Source organism: Vipera berus, assembly GCF_964194415.1.
Source record: "Vipera berus genome assembly, chromosome: 1".
NCBI lineage: Eukaryota > Metazoa > Chordata > Lepidosauria > Squamata > Viperidae > Vipera > Vipera berus.
In genome coordinates this window covers 44,839,272-44,852,079 of record NC_138202.1, presented here as the reverse complement: position 1 = coordinate 44,852,079, position 12,808 = coordinate 44,839,272, and positions in this window count along the sequence as shown.

The window sequence follows — 12,808 nt, the reverse complement described above, 5'->3', positions numbered from 1 at the left end:
TGAGCAGAAATCATCTCCTAAACCTGAGGTAGGCAAATTTTATTGGCAAAGCATCACTATGATTCATTCCTGTAATAATCTGCAGGGCCACAGGATATCTTCTCAAGATATCATCAGAATGGGCAAAACTGAGGTTTTGTCCTTTTCTGACTTTTCTGGGAAAATTAAGTGTAGTAATTGAAAGAAGAAACATCTAGGAGGTAAAACTTAAAATGTCCCCAAAATCTTACCTCTGAAATGTAGATAGCAAAATGGCCAAATTTGGGGTTGCAAGGTTTCAAAACATTGACTAGGGAAATCTGGCTATCGTAGGAAAATGAGAGTGCCTCATTTTGGAAGATGTCTATGGAGATTCTCAGTCATCCAGATCATGGTTGTCCCAAAGGTACTTTTTCAAAAGGCAACTGGATGTCTTGGTTTTCCTTGAAGACATTTCGTTTCTCATTGAAGAAGCTTCTTTTTTTTTATTGAAAAGTTTTACAGTACATTTTATCTTTAACAATCCCCCCCTCCCTCCACCCACCCCTACTTAACCCTCCCTATCCCTCCCCCCCATTCCCCCCTCCCCCCCTCCGACTTCCCAGAGCTAAGTACAAGGTATAAAAACAAAGAACAATCATAAACATCCATATGCTAACAACAATAAACTATTAATTCTATCGCACTCTAGCTCATATGAAATGACTACAAGCAATACTAATATTACATATAAAAAGGGGGAAAAAAAGAAAAGAAGACTTATTCAAATGCTAAATGAAACTTTTTAGTCCCATATTTGTTCTGGATATAATCAATCCACTTTTTCCACTCCATAATATAACGTTCTTGCGAATGATCTTTCAAGTAAGCCGAAATCTTTACCATTTCCGCCAGGTCAGAAACTTTTAGTGTCCATTCTTCTATAGTCGGCAGTTCCTCCTTTTTCCAATATTGACCTATTAAGAGTCTTGCTGCTGTGATTAAGTTCAACATCAACTTAATGTCCACAACAGTAGCATCTGTAATTATGCCCAATAAAAACAATTGCGGACAAAACTTTATCCTTTGCTTAAAGATCTTCTGCATATTCCACCAAATTTTTATCCAAAAAGCCTTAACCTTTTTGCAGGTCCACCATATATGAAAATACGTTGCATCTTCGCCACCACACCTCCAACATTTAGGTTGATAATTCGGATACATACTTGCAAGCTTTTTAGGATCTAAATGCCATCTATAAAACATTTTATAAAAGTTCTCTCTTAGGTTTTGGGCTTGCGTAAATTTTACGTTCCTCACCCAGATCTTTTCCCACGTGTCCATTGTAATAACTTCTTGAATATTCTGGGCCCATTTTATCATACAGTCTTTAACAAGTTCTGTTTCTGAGTCAATATCTATCAATGCAAGATAAATCCGTTTGATATGTGCTGGACCCTGGTTTCTAATTTGCTTTATCAAATTTTCATCGGTCATTGAGAAACCAATTTTCTGATCTTCTTTCCACCTGGCACGTAAGAAGCTTCTTTTTTTTTTAGTCAGAACTGAAGAAGCTTCTTGGATAAGAAGCAAAATGTCTTCAACAAAAAACAAGAGAATCCAGTTGCCTTTTGATAAAGCATCTTTGGGACACCTATTGTAAGAGGTAACATTTTTGCTTTTCCATTTTGTTGGTTGAATCTTGCACCTAAAAATGATGGACTGAGTGAAGAAACATTATATTTGTAAAGTCAGATATGCATCAACAAACAAGTGCATGCCATGTATATAATTACTTAATTTTGCTGAATTTTATCCATGTGAAAACTGACTCCACTGGAAAGGACTGCATTTAGAGATGATGTGGCAAGATATGAGAGTTGTCTTTGTGATGGTTCAATTCATCATCACAAGTTACCATGTGATATTGCAATGATGATATACTGGACATGGATAAATGAAGTTGAATCCAAAAATCGACATCGATCATATCAGTAGTGCTGAAATTCCCATGAAAAATCTGTGTTTGTTTTTAACTGTAGAACTAACAAAAACTCTAATGTTGCATTAATAAAAGATGTTTGTTATTATTTATCTTAGTGAAACCTGAGATTTCTTTAAGAAAAAAACAAAAGTCTTACTTTTCATTTTATGGGCAATTTCCAAAACCACTACACTGTAGTCAATTTTACTGGGATATCATCTGGGTGCCTGCCCAGCTAATGAATTACAGGTCAGACCTTTTAAGAGAAGAGAAGACTGCAAAAACAGAAAACAATCCATCCCAGCCACATAACTGAACATATTGCAGAAGAGAATTGGTGCACTTATGGGGCCAGGTCACCAAAGCATATTACAGTTTACTCTGTTGAAGTTTTCTACACTTTTGGAGGCAGAAGTGATATAGGGAAAGAATAATACATGATGGATGGTTAGTAATTTAAAATATCTGGATCTAATATTATAATGGCAGGAGGGAAGGAATTAGGAAAAGATCCTTATATGGCAGTAGAGCAGGGGGATGTACTTTCTGACAGTACAATGGGCAAGCATGAATATCACTTTATAAAGCATCACCTATTGGTTACAGACTAATGACTATAAGCAAAAGCTTTCTTATTACTCTTCTCACAGCTGTCTCTTTAACTTTTAGACTACTTTAATTCCAACACCAAGGTTGAGAATGCTTCCTTCATCTCATTTTATTTCTAAAAAGCCTCCAGCAATTAAACCAATGGAAGCCAATTCAATTTGTATGTTAAAGAAGAGCGAAACAATCATTCCATCATACAGATTTTCATTTTCATTTTTTTAATCAAAGCCTTTCCGAAGGATCCCCTGCACAAAGCAATAATCAGCTGTTAAAAGGAGATAAATCGAAGAATGAAAAATTATAACACACATTCCACCTGCAAAAGTGAACATCAATCTTTTTGGAGATAATTAGTATAGTACTGGCCTATGGGGGAAACAGCAAATAGGAAGACAAGATTTAATGCTCTGTCTACATAGCCATGTGGACAAAAATTCTCATTCTTCACAATGCCCTCTTGTGAGTCCCATAGTATACTTTAAATGGAAAAGCCATATGTTCACTGGCATAAATCTGGATTAATAAGACTGCCAAAATTGATGGAAATCTAGATAAAACATTTAAAATTACCATTTTAAAATTCAGCCAAAAGTCCCAGCCAGATTCTGAAGTGAACAAAACCATCATGGTTAATTGATAGATTGTCCATAAGCCTCTGTGGTCTAAACAGATGGCAACAGATTAATGAAATGTAATTCAGGTACACAAGTGAGACAATGCACCTAAATGCTCTCTAAAAAGGCAAAACAAATCTTGCTCAAATACAGATGGTTTCCTGGTGAGCAGACATTGCTAAGCCATTATCTGCCACACTATTAGTCCTTGAATAGTGTAATTCAGCCACATATAAAAAAGTAGGTAACATGGACACCAGCATGACAGCAAATTCCTCCAGTGTCATCTACTGTAGTAGGTTGCTTACCTAACATTAGTGAAATACTCACCCTTTTAAGAAAACAATTAATACACCTGAGGTACTGAAAATAAAAGTCCCAACCTTCCAAATCATTTTTTATTTAATAATCCTTTGCGCTTCTCATAGGTCTCAACACATGTTTAAAAAACGAACAAACAAAAAATATTTGGGGGATGCATATATCTCAGTGCTTTACTTTCAAGTGGGCCAATCTCTCCAAAGGAAGGGTAAAATAATTGGGGCTACTCTGGAGGGGGGTGGGTTCCAGCAGACAGGCAGGGAGAAGGCAACAGAGGAGTTGTTGGGGAAGCAAGAGAAGGAATGTGCATATGCACAATAGCTTATTAGAAGCCGATGAGAAGGCATAATGCAAGTCAGAAGGTTCATGATGAAATACCACACAATAGGTGAAAAGTACAGAGGAGTAAGCCAGAAACTTAGTCAGGAACACACTGAGGACAAAACAAAGCAGGAGTCAAGAGCAGAAATACACAAATCCAGATGTCTATCTTTCTTCCAGCAATTGAAGGCAATCCCTGCACAGTTTAAACCCTCTCCCCACCAGTGTGTACACCTGAAGCTTCCCCTGCCCCATGGTTGCCATTAATGAGGCACAGGGTTTGCTGGCAGAGTCAGCATTTTGTGGTTTTCTAGCAAGGCACTTGGCATGCCAGGGTACTGTATTCTCATGCCATTGGTGTTTGCCCTGCTTCTTGGTAGTCATGGTAGCTAAAGAAGGATCAATGCAGGCTGAGGAGTGACCTGAGAGAGTATTAGTGTTGGATTCAGTAGCTGGTGAATCATTAAGTGCAGCAACCAGTGGGAGTTGATCCACCCAGGAGCCTAGATCAGAGACCGTGTCAATACCAGTCAATACCATTTCTAAAGGGACAGAGCTCAATTCCAACATCAAAATCATGGTCTGGTGCTAATTGTGGAATGGATCACAAACTGCTTATATCTAAGGTCCAACTAAGCTACAGAAGAAAAAGGCCTGTCAGTTTCCTATCAGTTTTCATAGCCTTGAACTTGTATGCACCATTTTCAAGGAAATCATCAGACAACATTTTGAACCTTGTTGATAAAGAACCAGAGGAATTATGGAATGAATTTAAGGAAGTTGTTAGGGATGAGGGTGAAAAGAGATTGGCCAAAAATGAAGACAGTGAAAAAAGCATACTGAAGGTCAGAACAAAACTATGGAAATTGCCAAGAAGGAGAAACCAAAGCCAAGAAAGATAAAAAAAAATCTCAGAAAGGAACTTAACAAAAAATTTCAGAGAGCTGCTTGAAGTGACAAGAAGCCGTAATAGAACAACATGTATAAAGACACTGAGGATGGAAATAGACATGGTCAAACAGTTTCAGTTTCAGTTTCAGTTTTATTTAATTTGTATACCGCCCTTCTCCCTAGGGACTCAGGGCGGTTCACAGGGCATATATAAATAACAATACAATACAATACAAAAGTTAAAAAAAGATTAAATCAATGCCCAGTTAAAAACAATAATACAATTCTAAAACAACAATTTAAAACCCAAATCCCCCGTCAGGCCAGACCAGCTAATTCAAATAAATGGGTCTTCAGGCCACGACGGAAAGTTCGGAGGTCTGATGCCATCCGGAGCTCCACCGGCAGTTGGTTCCATAATGCCGGAGCGCCCACAGAGAAGGCTCTCCCCCTGGGGGCCGCCAGTCGGCATTCCCTGACTGGAGGCACCCTGAGGAGGCCCTCTCTGTGGGAACGCACAGGGCGGAGGGGAGTTGACGCCGGCAGCAGGTGGTCCCCGAGGTAACCCGGACCCATGCCATGTAAGGACTTAAAGATCATAACCAAGACCTTGAACCTCACCCGGAAGACAACTGGTAACCAATGCAGCTCGCGGAGCAAAGGTGTAACATGGGAGTACCGGGAAACTCCCAAGACAACTCTCGCGGCCGCATTCTGTACCAGTTGGAGCCTCCGAGTGGTCTTCAAGGGAAGCCCCATGTAGAGAGCATTACAGTAGTCAAGGCGAGAGGTCACGAGCGCATGAGTGACCGTGCACAGGGCATCCCGGTCCAGATAGGGCCGCAACTGGCGCACCAGGCGAACCTGGGCGAAAGCCCCCCTAGTCACGGCCACTATATGATCTTCCAGGGTAAGCCGTGAATCTAGGAGGACTCCCAAGTTGCGAGCCCTATCCACGGGGGGTAAGAGCTCACCCCCCATAGAAAGAGATGGAACTTTTTGAATGTCCCGGGATGCCGGAATGCACAGCCACTCAGTCTTGTCAGGGTTGAGTTGAAGTCTGTTCCTCCCCATCCAGACCCGAACCGCCTCCAGGCAACGGGACATCACAGTGAGGGCATCACTGGGGTGGTTTGGGGTCGAAAAGAAAAGTTGGGTATCATCGGCATATTGATGATACCCAACTCCAAAACCACGAATGATCTCACCCAGCGGTTTCATATAGATGTTGAACAGGAGAGGCGAGAGAACTGACCCCTGAGGAACTCCACAAACGAGAGACCTAGGGGCCGATCTCTGCCCCCCTGCCAACACCGACTGCGAGCGTCCCAGGAGATAGGAGGAGAACCACTGAAGAACTGTGCCTCCCACTCCCAATCCCCTGAGACGCCGCAGCAAGATACCATGGTCGATGGTATCGAAAGCCGCCGAGAGGTCTAATAGGACTAGGACAGAGGAATATCCCCTGTCCCGAGCCCTCCAGAGATCATTCACCAACAGAAGAAAGTCTTTCAAAAAATCTGTAAACTTAGAAAAAGTTTCCAATCTTGAATTGGTATGCTAAAGGATGACAGTGAATAGTAACCAATTCAAAGGAAATCAGGTAAGATGGAAGGAATATTACTGTGCGATAGAGATGTCAACATTTAAAAGAGCTCAGAGGGCATTCCATACTTACCAGACCCTATAGTCCTAGAAGATGAAGTTAGATTAGCAGTGCAATTATTGCCAAGTCAGAAGTCTACAGGAACTGATGGCATAATGACTGAACTATGGTAAACAAAGAGAAGAAGAATCAGTAAAGGTTCTTACCAAGCTGTGCCAGCAAAAGTGGAGAAGGACACAATGACTAACAGACTAGAAAAATCAATGTACACTCCAATACCAAAAAAGGAACACTTAACAGATTGTGCAAATTATCATACAATATCCTTAACTTCACATGCTAGACTGACTCTAGGTTGGCAAAGAGGTGCAACAAGGCTGAATTCTGTCCCCTTATTGATTTAGCCTATATGCTGAATAGATATATAAATTAAGGGAAGCTTATTTGAAAGATGAATGTTGTTTCAGAATTGGAGGAAGAAACATCAGTAACCTGTGCTATGTTGATGACACTACCCTGATAGCCAAAAATGAAAAGAATTTCTAGTAATCAAAGTCAAGAAACACAATGAAGAGATGGGAATAAAAATAATAAAAATACGAAATTAAAGAGACTGAACTGATGACAACAGTAAAGGAGCTATGTTTAAAATCGACTATGAAGATATTGAAGTGGTGGATCATCAACAGTAATGGAACAAGCACCCAAGAAATACACCACTGACTAGCCCTTGGTAAAGCAGCCATGAAGACGGTTCATCTGGGACCAAAAAAGAAAGGTCTTTTCTGTTGTGGCTCCTCCTTCTGGAAGTATCATCTCCATGGAGATAAGATTGGCCCCCATCTTGATAGTCTTTCAAAAGGATTTGCTGATTTAAAAGTGGTGAATATTTTTTTTATTTTTATTTTAATTCCATTTATATCCCGCCCTCCCCTTCATGGATTACTGCCTTGTCGTGGTGAAGGGGCTTGCGTAATTCAATGAAGCTATGAGCTATGCCGTGCAGGGCCACCCAAGATGGAAAGGTCATAGCAGAGAGTTCTGACAAAACGTGATCCACTGGAGAAGGAAATGGCAACCCACTCCAGTATCTTTGCCATGAAAACCCTATGGACAGTACCAAAAGGCAAAACGATATGACGCTGGAAGATGAGCCCCTCAGGTCGGAAGGCGTCCAATATGCTACTGGGGAAGAGCAGAGGGCTAGTACTAGTAGCGCCAGAAAGAATGAAGCGACTGGGCCAAAGCCGAAAGGACGCTCAACTGTGGATATGTCTGGTGGTGAAAGGAAAGTCCGATGCTGTAAAGATTTTTTCTTCATAGGAACCTGGAATGTAAGATCCATGAATCAAGGAAAGCTGGACGTGGTCAAACAAGAGATGACAAGACTAAACATCGACATCTTAGGTATCAGCGAACTAAAATGGACAGGAATGGGTGAATTTAATTCAGATGACCATCAGGTATACTACTGCGGGCAAGAATCCCTCAGAAGAAATGGAGTAGCCTTCATAGTCAATAAAAAAGTAGGAAAAGCAATACTGGGATACAATCCTCAAAATGACAGAATGATCTCAGTTCGAATCCAAGGCAAACCATTCAATATCACAGTAGTCCAAGTCTATGCCCCAACCACCAGTGCTAAAAGAGGATGAAATTGACCGGTTCTATGAAGCCCTACAGCACCTTATAGAACTAACACCCAAAAATGATGTCCTTATCGTCATGGGGGATTGGAATGCTAAAGTAGGAAGCCAAAAGATAACTGGAATAACAGGCAAGTTTGGCCTTGGAGTACAAAATGAAGCAGGGCACAGGCTGATAGAATTTTGTCAAGAGAATACGATGGTCATAGCAAACACTCTTTTCCAACAACCCAAGAGACGGCTTTACACATGGACATCACCAGACGGTCAACACAGAAATCAGATTGACTATATGCTCTGCAGCCAAAGATGGAGAAGCTCTATACAGTCAATAAAAACAAGACCAGGAGCTGACTGTGGCTCAGACCATGAGCTTCTTGTTGCAAAGTTTAGGCTTAAATTAAAGAAAGTAGGGAAAAGTGCTAGGCCAGTCAGGTATGAGTTAAATCATATCCCTGTTCAATATACAGTAGAGGTGACAAATAGATTTAAGGAATTAGATCTGATAGACAGAGTGCCTGAAGAACTATGGACAGAGGTTCGCAACATTGTACAAGAGGTAGCAACCAAAACCATCCCAAAGAAAAAGAAATGCAAGAAAGCAAAATGGCTATCTGAGGAAGCTTTGCAAATAGCTGAGGAAAGGAGGGAAGCGAAAGGCAAGGGAGAAAAAGAAAGATATGCCCAATTAAATGCAGAATTCCAAAGAATAGCTAGAAGAGATAAGAATGCCTTCTTAAATGAACAATGCAAAGAAATAGAAGAAAACAATAGAATAGGGAGGACCAGAGATCTTTTCAAGAAAATTGGAGAGATGAAAGGAATGTTTCATGCAAAAATGGGCATGATAAAGGACCAAAATGGCAGGGACCTAACAGAGGCAGAAGAGATTAAGAAGAGGTGGCAAAATTACACAGAAGAACTATACAGGAATGAGCTTAACATCCCTGACAATCACAATGAGGTGGTCACTGACCTCGAGCCAGACATCCTAGAATGTGAAGTGAAGTGGGCCTTAGAAAAGCTGAGCAACAACAAAGGTAGTGGAGGTGACAGTATTCCAGCTGAGCTATTCAAAATCTTAAAAGACGATGCAGTAAAAGTGCTACACTCAATTTGCCAGCAAATTTGGAAAACTCAACAGTGGCCACAGGATTGGAAAAGATCAGTTTACATTCCAATTCCAAAGAAAGGCAATGCCAAAGAATGTTCAAACTATTGCACCATTGCACTCATTTCTCATGCTAGTAAAGTCATGCTTAAAATTCTACAAGCTAGACTCCAGCAGTATGTGGATCGAGAACTACCTGAAGTACAGGCAGGATTTCGAAGAGGCAGAGGAACTAGAGATCAAATTGCTAACATACGCTGGCTCATGGAGAAAGCTAGAGAGTTCCAGAAAAACATCTACTTCTGCTTCATTGACTATGCTAAAGCCTTTGACTGTGTGGATCATAACAAACTGTGGCAAGTCCTTAAAGAGATGGGCATACCAGACCATCTTATTTGTCTCTTGAGAAACCTATACGCGGGCCAAGAAGCAACAGTGAGAACTGGACACGGAACCACTGATTGGTTCAAAATTGGGAAAGGGGTCCGGCAAGGCTGTATACTGTCGCCTTGCCTATTTAATTTATATGCAGAGCACATCATGAGAAAGGCAGGGCTAGATGAATCAAAAGTTGGAATTAAGATTGCTGGAAGAAATATCAACAACCTAAGATATGCAGATGATACCACTCTAATGGCAGAAAGTGAAGAGGAACTGAAGAGTCTCTTGTTGCGAGTGAAGAAGGAGAGTGCAAAAGTTGGGTTGAACCTAAACATTAAGAAAACCAAGATCATGGCATCCGGCCCTCTCAATTCCTGGCAAATAGATGGGGAAGAAATGGAGGTAGTGACAGATTTTATTTTCCTGGGCTCCAAGATCACTGCAGATGGGGACTGTAGCCAAGAAATTAAAAGACGTTTGCTCCTGGGGAGGAAAGCCATGGCAAATCTAGACAGCACACTAAAAAGCAGAGACATCACCCTGTCAACAAAAGTGTGTATAGTCAAGGCTATGGTCTTCCCAGTTGCAATGTATGGCAGTGAAAGCTGGACCATAAGAAAGGCTGAGCGCCAAAGAATTGAGGCCTTTGAACTCTGGTGCTGGAGAAGACTCCTGCGAGTCCCTTGGACTGCAAGGCGATCAAACCGGTCAGTCCTAGAGGAGATCAACCCTGACTGCTCTTTAGAAGGCCAGATCCTGAAGCTCAAACTCAAATACTTTGGCCATCTAATGAGAAGGAAGGACTCACTGGATAAGAGCCTAATGCTGGGAAAGATTGAGGGCAATAGAAGAAGGGGACGACAGAGAATGAGGTGGCTGGATGGAGTCACTGAAGCAGTAGGTGTGAGCTTAAATGGACTCCAGAAGATGGTAGAGGACAGGAAGGCCTGGAGGAACATTGTCCATAGGGTCACGATGGGTCGGACACGACTTCGCAACTAACAACAACAACAATATCCCGCCCTTCTCCGAAGACTCAGGGCGGCTTACAAGCTTAGCAGTAGCCTTCATTCTATGTATATGCCTGCTTATTAGGGCTTTCACACACACCCCAAGCGGCATTATTACAAAGTCAGCTTAATTGCCCCCAACAATCTGGAAAAATGTGGAATATGGAAACATGTAGTGTAATTTTAAAAAGGGAAGAGGAATAAGTTTGTTTGTAACCATTGTAAAGAACATTAGAAGTCTGCACTGTTTCTCACACTTGGCAAGGTTCAAGAAACACCATGAATGGACTGTCTGAAGATGATTGGTGCTGCACCTTAGATTACCGCAAATCAAAGAACAACACAGTAAAATTTAAAACGATCCATAATATTCACTAACCACATGGTGGTGCAGTGGTTAGAATGCAGTACTGCAGGTTAACTGCATTCCATTGCCAGGAGTTCAATCCTGACTGGTTCAAAGTTGACTCAGCCTTCCAAGATCAGTAAAATGAGAACCCAGATTGTTGGGGGCAATATGCTACCTCCTCAAACCGCTTAGAGAGGGCTGTAAAGTACTGTGGAGAGGTAATTTAAGTCTAAGTGCTATTGCTAGGACAACAGAATGTCATTCTCCTCTTGAAGATGCAAAACCCCATTTCTCTTTGGAAGGCCTCTAGAACTGAAGTGGGGAGGGTTTTGATAGTAACCAAAATAACTTTCTTTCTCTCCCCAAGCAGATAGTTGGAAGGATGTATCTGTCACAAAAACAATTATAGGGGTCAGCCACAGTTGGGTATACCAAGAAAAACAACAAGTTTATCAGAACAAGTTTTTCTGAGATGGTTCACAGGGATTCTCAGGGGTTGCCACAAAGAAGAGGGAGTCAAGCTATTCCCCAAAGCGCCTGAAGGCAGGACAAGAAGCAACAGATGGAAAATAGTCAAGGAGAGAAACAACCTAGAACTAAGGAGAAACTTCCTGACAGTTAGAACAATTAACCAGTGGAACAACCTGCCTCCAGAAGTGGTGAATGCTCCAATACTAGAAGTTTTTAAGAAGAGACTGGACAGCCATTTGTCTGAAAAGGTCCCTTCCAACTGTATTATTATTATTATTATTATTATTATTATTATTATTATTATTATTATTATTATTATTATTATTATTATTATTATTATTATTATTTTATTCATTAAACATGAACCTTAGTCAACTGAAAATTCAAATTGACTGGCACTAATGGTTGACACGAGTTGCTGCCAGCATCCAAGGTATCAACCAGGTACCTCCTTAAAATGTAAGATGTTCCGAGTAGCGCAGTTTTTTGTAGCTTTGCTGGAGTTATTGCAGGAAGCTGCAATTTCTTGATGTATTTTGCAAAGTTTTTGGACATAGTTCCCAGTGCCCTGATGACAATGGGTACCACTGTTACATGTTTCATCCATAATCGTGCAGTTTCGATGGCCAGGTTGCGATATTTCATAATTTTTTCCAGTTCTTTTTCTTTGACACTGGGATTTCCTGATACAATGATATCAAGCAACTGTACACTTTAGTTCTCTACAACTGCGATATCTGGCATGTTGTGTTCCAAATGACGCTCTGTCTGTATTTGGAAGTCCCAGAAGATTTTCACCCTCTCATTCTCGACAACTTTTTCCACCCTGTTCCCACGACAAGTAATTGGATGGTAGTTGCTTGGTTCTGTGCTCTTTTTTGGTTCTTTCATTATCAAGTATGTTCGACCAGCTGTTAACCATTCTTCACTTGTGGCATTTTGAAGCATTTCATCAAACTGAGTGGCCATGTGGTGATGGAGGCTAGTGAGGTGTTTCAACCAGTATCCATGCAGCTCGTCCAGGCCAGGTGCATTCCAGTTCTTGACCTTCTTTACTTGTTTTGCAACCATATCAGTGGTTATTACAATATTCTCCATTTTGTTTTGTGTTGCTTGTTTTGGGACATCTTTGATCCAGAAGGCAGTTGTTGTTTTTTTTTTAATTATTATTATTATTATTATTATTATTATTATTATTATTATTATTATTATTATTATTATTATTATTATTATAGAAAATTGGAGATATGAAGGATTCAAGGTAGGCTTTGATTACAAATATTGCCAACCATCCATTAAGGAGTGCTTTTGAAATTTCTGCTAAAAACAAGTGTAGAATTTTCCTAAAAATCAGTCAGAAAGGCTTACTTACACATTCTTTGAAAACTAGAACTAAGGTTCACTATCAAAGCTAAAGACAGAATATGCAAAACTGTTCCTTTGATTTATTCTGATTTTCTCTCAATGAACAATATTTTGTTTGATAGAGACCACAGAAAGATTCCACTTTCTAAAACTCAGCAGGCATTCAAAACT